Source organism: Bos javanicus, chromosome 9, assembly GCF_032452875.1.
Source record: "Bos javanicus breed banteng chromosome 9, ARS-OSU_banteng_1.0, whole genome shotgun sequence".
In the NCBI taxonomy this organism is placed as follows: Eukaryota; Metazoa; Chordata; class Mammalia; order Artiodactyla; family Bovidae; genus Bos; species Bos javanicus.
In genome coordinates, this window is record NC_083876.1 from 19,594,980 (window position 1) to 19,602,625 (window position 7,646).

The 7,646-nt window shown below is 38.5% G+C and overlaps 1 non-coding gene across 1 annotated transcript; it reads left to right on the top strand.

The window, feature by feature from the left end:
• Positions 1–2,413: 2,413 nt before the first annotated feature.
• On the top strand, positions 2,414–2,519 carry LOC133254540 (U6 spliceosomal RNA). The gene has a single exon (XR_009738711.1). It is a non-coding gene; the product is annotated as a U6 spliceosomal RNA (small nuclear RNA).
• Positions 2,520–7,646: the final 5,127 nt, after the last annotated feature.

Consider the following 7,646-nt stretch of genomic DNA (forward strand, 5'->3'; position numbering starts at 1 on the left):
GAGGAGAGTGAAAAAGCTGACTTAAAATTCAACGTTCAAAAAACAAAAAGCATGGCATCTGGTCCCATCACTTCATGGCAAATGGATGGGAGAACAGTGGAAACAGTGACAGGCTTTATTTTCTTGGGCTCCAAAATCACTGCAGATGGTGACTGCAGCCATGAAATTAAAGACACTTGCTTCTGGGAAGAAAAGCTATGATCAACCTGGACAGCATATTAATAAGTAGAGATATTATTTTGACAACAAAGGTCCATCTAGTCAAAGCTACAGTTTTTCCAGTAGTCATGTATCTATATGAGTGTTGGACTATAAAGAAAGCTGAGCACCGAAGAATTGATGCTTTTGAAGTGTGGTGTTGGAGAAGACTCTTGAGAGTTCCTTGGACTGCAAGGAGATCCAACCAGTCAATTCTAAAGGAACTCAGTCCTGAATATTCATTGGAAGGACTGCTGCTGAAGCTGAAGCTCCAATACTTTGGGCACCTGTTGTGAAGAACTGACTCATTGGAAAAGCCCCTGATGCTGGGAACGATAGAAGTCAGGAATAGACGAGGTTTGTAGAGGATTAGATGATCGGATGGCATCACCAACTCAATGGACATGAGTTTGAGTAACCTCTGGGAGTTGGTGATGGAATGTGAAGTCAAGTGGGCCTTAGAAAGCATCACTACGAACAAAGCTAGTGGAGGTGATGGAATTCCAGTTGAGCTATTTCAAATCCTGAAAGATGGTGCTGTGAAAGTGCTGCACTCAATATGCCAGCAAATTTGGAAAACTCAGCTGTGGCCACAGGACTGGAAAAGGTCAGTTTTCATTCCAATCCCTAAGAAAGGCAATGCCAAAGAATGCTCAAACTACTGCACAATTGCACTCATCTCACACGCTGGTAAAGTAATGCTCAAAATTCTCCAAGCCAGGCTTCAGCAATATGTGAACCGTGAACTTCCTGATGTTCAAGCTGGTTTTAGAAAAGGCAGAGGAACCAAAGATCAAATTGCCAACATCTGCTGGATCATGGAAAAAGCAAGAGAGTTCCAGAAAAACATCTATTTCTGCTTTATTGACTATGCCAAAGCCTTTGTGTGGAACACAATAAACTGTGGAAAATTCTTCAAGAGATGGGAATACCAGACCACCTGACCTGCCTCTTGAGAAATCTGTATGCAGGTCAGGAAGCAACAGTTAGAACTGGACATGGAACAACAGACTGGTTCCAAATAGCAAAAGGAGTATATCAAGGCTGTATATTGTCACCCTGCTTATTTAACTTCTATGCAGAGTACATCATGAGAAACGCTGGACTGGAAGAAACACAAGCTGGAATCAAGATTGCCAGGAGAAATCTCAATAACCTCAGATATGCAGATGACACCACCCTCATGGCAGAAAGTGAAGAGGAACTAAAAAGCCTCTTGATGAAAGTGAAAGTGGAGAGTGAAAAAGTTGGCTTAAAGCTCAACATTCAGAAAACGAAGATCATGACATCCGGTCCCATCACTTCATGGGAAATAGATGGGGAAACAGTGGAAACAGTGTCAGACTCTATTTTTCTGGGCTCCCAAATCACTGCAGAGGGTGACTGCAGCCATGAAATTAAAAGAAGCTTACTCCTTGGAAGGAAATTTATGACCAACCTAGATGGAATATTGAAAAGCAGAGACATTACTTTGCCAACAAAGGTCCGTCTAGTCAAGGCTATGGTTTTTCCTGTGGTCATGTATGGATATGAGAGTTGGACTGTGAAGAAAGCTGAGCGCCAAAGAATTGATGCTTTTGAACTGTGGTGTTGGAGAAGACTCTTGAGAGTCCCTTGGACTGCAAGGAGATCCAACCAGTCCATTCTGAAGAAGATCAGCCCTAGGATTTCTTTGGAAGGAACAATGCTAAAGCTGAAACTCCAGTACTTTGGCCACCTCATGCGAAGAGTTGACTCATTGGAAAAGACGCTGATGCTGGGAGGGATTGGGGGCAGGAGGAGAAGGGGATGACAGAGGATGAGATGGCTGGATGGCATCACTGACTCGATGGACATGAGTCTGAGTGAACTCCGGGAGTTGGTGTTGGACAGGGAGGCCTGGCATGCTGCGATTCATGGGGTCTCGAAGAATCGGACACAACTGAGCGACTGATCTGATCTGAGGGAAACCTCGGGTGCTGCAATCCATTGGATCGCAAAGAGTCAGACACAGCTGAGCGACTGAACTGAACTGAACCAAACTCAAAGAGCCTCTGTTCGCCTGGGCAATAATAAGCTCATCTCATTTTTCTCACTGTGGAGAGCTGTGGTGAGTCATGTGTATGTGTGTGTGTGTGTTAGTCACTCAGTCATGTCTGACTCTTTGTGACCCCATGGACTGTAGCCTGCCAGGCTCCTCTGTCCATGAAATTCTCCAGGCATGAATACTGGAGTGGTGCTCACTTCGGCAGCACATATACTAAAATTGGAACGATACAGAAAAGATTAGCATGGCCCTGCACAAGGATGACACACAAATCAGTGAAGCGTTCCATATTTTTATATTCCATGCAACTAGAGACCAAAAGAAAGCAGGAGTAGCAATACTCATATCAGATAAAATAGACTTTAAAACAAAGGCTGTGAAAAGAGACAAAGAAGGACACTACATAATGATCAGAGCATCAATCCAAGAAGAAGATATAACAATTATAAATATATATGCACCCAACATAGGAGCACCGCAAATTGTAAGACAAATGCTAAGAAGTATGAAAGGGGAAATTAACAATAACACAATAATAGTGGGAGACTTTAATACCCCACTCACACCTATGGGTAGATCAACTAAACAGAAAATTAACAAGGAAACACAAACTTTATTTTTTTTTAATTTGATTTTATTTTAAAACTTTACAATATTGTATTAGTTTTGCCAAATATCGAAATGAATCCACCACAGGTATACCCGTGTTCCCCATCCTGAACCCTCCTCCCTCCTCCCTCCCCTCCCCTCCCTCTGGGTCGTCCCAGTGCACCAGCCCCAAGCATCCAGTACCGTGCATGGAATCTGGACTGGCAACTCGTTTCATACATGATATTATACATGTTTCAATGCCATTGTCCCAAATCTTCCCACCCTTTCCCTCTCCCATAGAGTCCATAAGACTTTTCTATACATCGGTGTCTCTTTTGCTGTCTCGTACACAGGGTTATTGTTACCATCTTTCTAAATTCCATATATATGCATTAGTATACTGTATTGGTGTTTTTCTTTCTGGCTTACTTCACTCTGTATAATAGGTTCCAGTTTCATCCATCTCATTAGAACTGATTCAAATGTATTCTTTTTAATGGCTGAGTAATACTCCATTGTGTGTATGTACCACAGCTTTCTTATCCACTCATCTGCTGATGGGCATCTAGGTTGCTTCCATGTCCTGGCTATTATAAACAGTGCTTCGATGAACATTGGGGTACACGTGTCTCTTTCCCTTCTGGTTTCCTCAGTGTGTATGCCCAGCAGTGGAATTGCTGGATCATAAGGCAGTTCTATTTCCAGTTTTTTAAGGAATCTCCACACTGTTCCTCATAGTGGCTGCACTAGTTTGCATTCCCACCAACAGTGTAAGAGAGTTCCCTTTTCTCCACACCCTCTCCAGCATTTATTGCTTGTAGACTTATGGATTGCAGCCATTCTGACTGGAGTGAAATGGTACCTCATAGTGGTTTTGATTTGCATTTTTCTGATAATGAGTGACGTTGAGCATCTTTTTATGTGTTTGTTAGCCATCTGTATGTCTTCTTTGGAGAAATGTCTATTTAGTTCTTTGGCCCATTTTTTGATTGGGTCATTTATTTTTCTGGAGTTGAGCTGTAGGAGCTGCTTGTATATTTTTGAGATTAGTTGTTTGTCAGTTGCTTCATTTGCTATTATTTTCTCCCATTCTGAAGGCTTCCTTTTCACCTTGCTAATAGTTTCCTTTGTTGTGCAGAAGCTTTTAAGTTTAATTAGGTCCCATTTGTTTATTTTTGCTTTTATTTCCAATATTCTGGGAGGTGGATCATAGAGGATCCTGCTGTGATGTATGTCGGAGAGTGTTTTGCCTATGTTCTCCTCTAGGAGTTTTATAGTTTCTGGTCTTACATTTAGATCTTTAATCCATTTTGAGTTTATTTTTGTGTATGGTGTTAGAAAGTGTTCTAGTTTCATTCTTTTACAAGTGGTTGACCAGCTTTCCCAGCACCACTTGTTAAAGAGATTGTCTTTAATCCATTGTATATTCTTGCCTCCTTTGTCAAAGATAAGGTGTCCATATGTGCGTGGATTTACCTCTGGGCTTTCTATTTTGTTCCATTGATCTATATTTCTGTCTTTGTGCCAGTACCATACTGTCTTGATAAATGTGGCTTTGTAATAGAGCCTGAAGTCAGGTAGATTGATTCCTCCCGTTCCATTCTTCTTTCTCAAGATCGCTTTGGCTATTCGAGGTTTTTTGTATTTCCATACAAATTGTGAAATTATTTGTTCTAGCTCTGTGAAGAATACCGTTGGTAGCTTGATAGGGATTGCATTGAATCTATAAATTGCTTTGGGTAGTATACTCATTTTCACTATATTGATTCTTCCAATCCATGAACATGGTATATTTCTCCATCTATTAGTGTCCTCTTTGATTTCTTTCACCAGTGTTTTATAGTTTTCTATATATAGGTCTTTAGTTTCTTTAGGTAGATATATTCCTAAGTATTTTATTCTTTCCGTTGCAATGGTGAATGGAATTGTTTCCTTAATTTCTCTTTCAGTTTTCTCATTATTAGTGTATAGGAATGCAAGGGATTTCTGTGTGTTGATTTTATATCCTGCAACTTTGCTATAATCATTGATTAGTTCTAGTAATTTTCTGGTGGAGTCTTTAGGGTTTTCTATGTAAAGGATCATGTCATCTGCAAATAGTGAGAGTTTTACTTCTTCTTTTCCAATTTGGATAAGGAAACACAAACTTTAAATGATACAATAGACTCATTAGACCTAATTGATATCTATAGGACATTTCACCCCAAAACAATGAATTTCACCTTTTTCTCAAGCACACATGGAACCTTCTCCAGGATAGATCACACCCTGGGCCATAAATCTAGCCTTGGTAAATTCAAAAAAAATTGAAATCATTCCAAGCATCTTTTCTGACCACAATACAGTAAGATTAGATCTCAATTACAGGAGAAAAACTTTTTAAAATTCCAACATATGGAGGCTGAACAACACACTGCTGAATAACCAACAAATCATAGAAGAAATCAAAAAAGAAATCAAAATATGCATAGAAATGAATGAAAATGAAAACAAAACAACCCAAAACCTGTGGGACACTGTAAAAGCAGTGCTAAGGGGAAAGTTCATAGCAATACAGGCATACCTCAAGAAACAAGAAAAAAGTCAAATAAATAACCTAACTCTACACCTAAAGCAACTAGAAAAGGAAGAAGTGAAGAACCCCAGGGTTAGTAGAAGGAAAGAAATCTTAAAAATTAGGGCAGAAATAAATGCAAAAGAAACAACAGAGACCATAGCAAAAATCAACAAAGCCAAAAGCTGGTTCTTTGAAAGGATAAATAAAATTGAGAAACCATTAGCCAGACTCATCAAGAAACAAAGGGAGAAAAGTCAAATCAATAAAATTAGAAATGAAAATGGAGAGATCACAACAGACAACACAGAAATACAAAGGATCATAAGAGACTACTATCAGCAATTATATTCCAATAAAATGGACAACGTGGAAGAAATGGACAAATTCTTAGAAAAGTACAACTTTCCAAAACTGAACCAGGAAGAAATAGAAAATCTTAACAGACCCATCACAAGCATGGAAATTGAAACTGTAATCAGAAATCTTCCAAAAAAAAAAAAAAAAGCCCAGGTCCAGATGGCTTCACAGATGAATTCTACCAAAAATTTAGAGAAGAACTAACACCTATCCTACTCAAACTCTTCCAAAAAATTGCAGAGGAAGGCAAACTTCCAAACTCATTTTATGAGGCCACCATCACCCTAATACCAAAACCTGACAAAGATGCCACAAAAAAAGAAAATTACAGGCCAATGTCACTGATGAACATAGATGCAAAAATCCTAAACAAAATTCTAGCAATCAGAATCCAACAACACATTAAAAAGATCATACACCATGACCAAGTGGGCTTTATCCCAGGGATGCAAGGATTCTTCAATATCCGCAAATCGATCAATGTAATACACCATATTAACAAATTGAAAAACAAAAGCCATATGATTATCTCAATAGATGCAGAGAAAGCCTTTGACAAAATTCAACACCCATTTATGATAAAAACTCTCCAGAAAGCAGGAATAGAAGGAACATACCTCAACATAATAAAAGCTATATAAGACAAACCCACAGCAAACCTTATCCTCAATGGTGAAAAATTGAAAGCATTTCCCCTAAAGTCAGGAACAAGACAAGGGTGCCCACTTTCACCACTACTACTTAACATAGTTTTGGAAGTTTTGGCCACAGAAATCAGAGCAGAAAAAGAAATAAAAGGAATCCAGATTGGAAAAGAAGAAGTAAAACTCTCACTGTTTGCAGATGACATGATCCTCTACATAGAAAACCCTAAAGACTCCACCAGAAAATTACTAGAGCTGATCAATGAATATAGTAAGTTGCAGGATATAAAATCAACACAGAAATCCCTTGCATTCCTATACACTAATAATGAGAAAATAGAAAGAGAAATCAAGGAAACAGTTCCATTCACCATTGAAATGAAAAGAATAAAATACTTAGGAATATATCTACCTAAAGAAACTAAAGACCTGCCTATAGAAAACTATAAAACACTGGTGAAAGAAATCAAAGAGGACACTAATAGATGGAGAAATATACCATGTTCATGGATTGGAAGAATCAATATAGTGAAAATGAGTATACTACCCAAAGCAATCTATAGATTCAATGCAATCCCTATAAAGCTACCAACGGTATTTTTCACAGAGCTAGAACAAATAATTTCACAATTTGTATGGAAATACAAAAAAACCTCGAATAGCAAAAGCAATCTTGAGAAAGAAGAATGGAACTGGAGGAATCAACCTGCCTGACTTCAGGCTCTACTACAAAACCACAGTCATCAAGACAGTATGGTTCTGGCACAAAGACAGAAATATAGATCAATGGAACAAAATAGAAAGCCCAGAGATAAATCCACACACCTATGGACACCTTATCTTTGACAAAGGAGGCAAGAATATACAATGGAGAAAAGACAATCTCTTTAACAGTGGTGTTGGGAAAACTGGTCAACCACTTGTAAAAGAATGAAACTAGAGCACTTTCTAACACCATACACAAAAATAAACTCAAAATGGATTAAAGATCTAAATGTAAGACCAGAAACTATAAAACTCCTAGAGGAGAAGATAGGCAAAACATTTTCCAGCATAAATCACAACAGGATTCTCTACAACCAACCTCCCAGAATACTGGAAATAAAAGCAAAAGTAAACAAATGGGACCTAATTAAAATTAACAGCTTCTGCACAACAAAGGAAACTATAAGCAAGGTGAAAAGACAGCCTTCAGAATGGGAGAAAATAATAGCAAATGAAGCAACTGACAAACAACTAATCTCAAAAATATACAAGCAACTCCTGCAGCTCA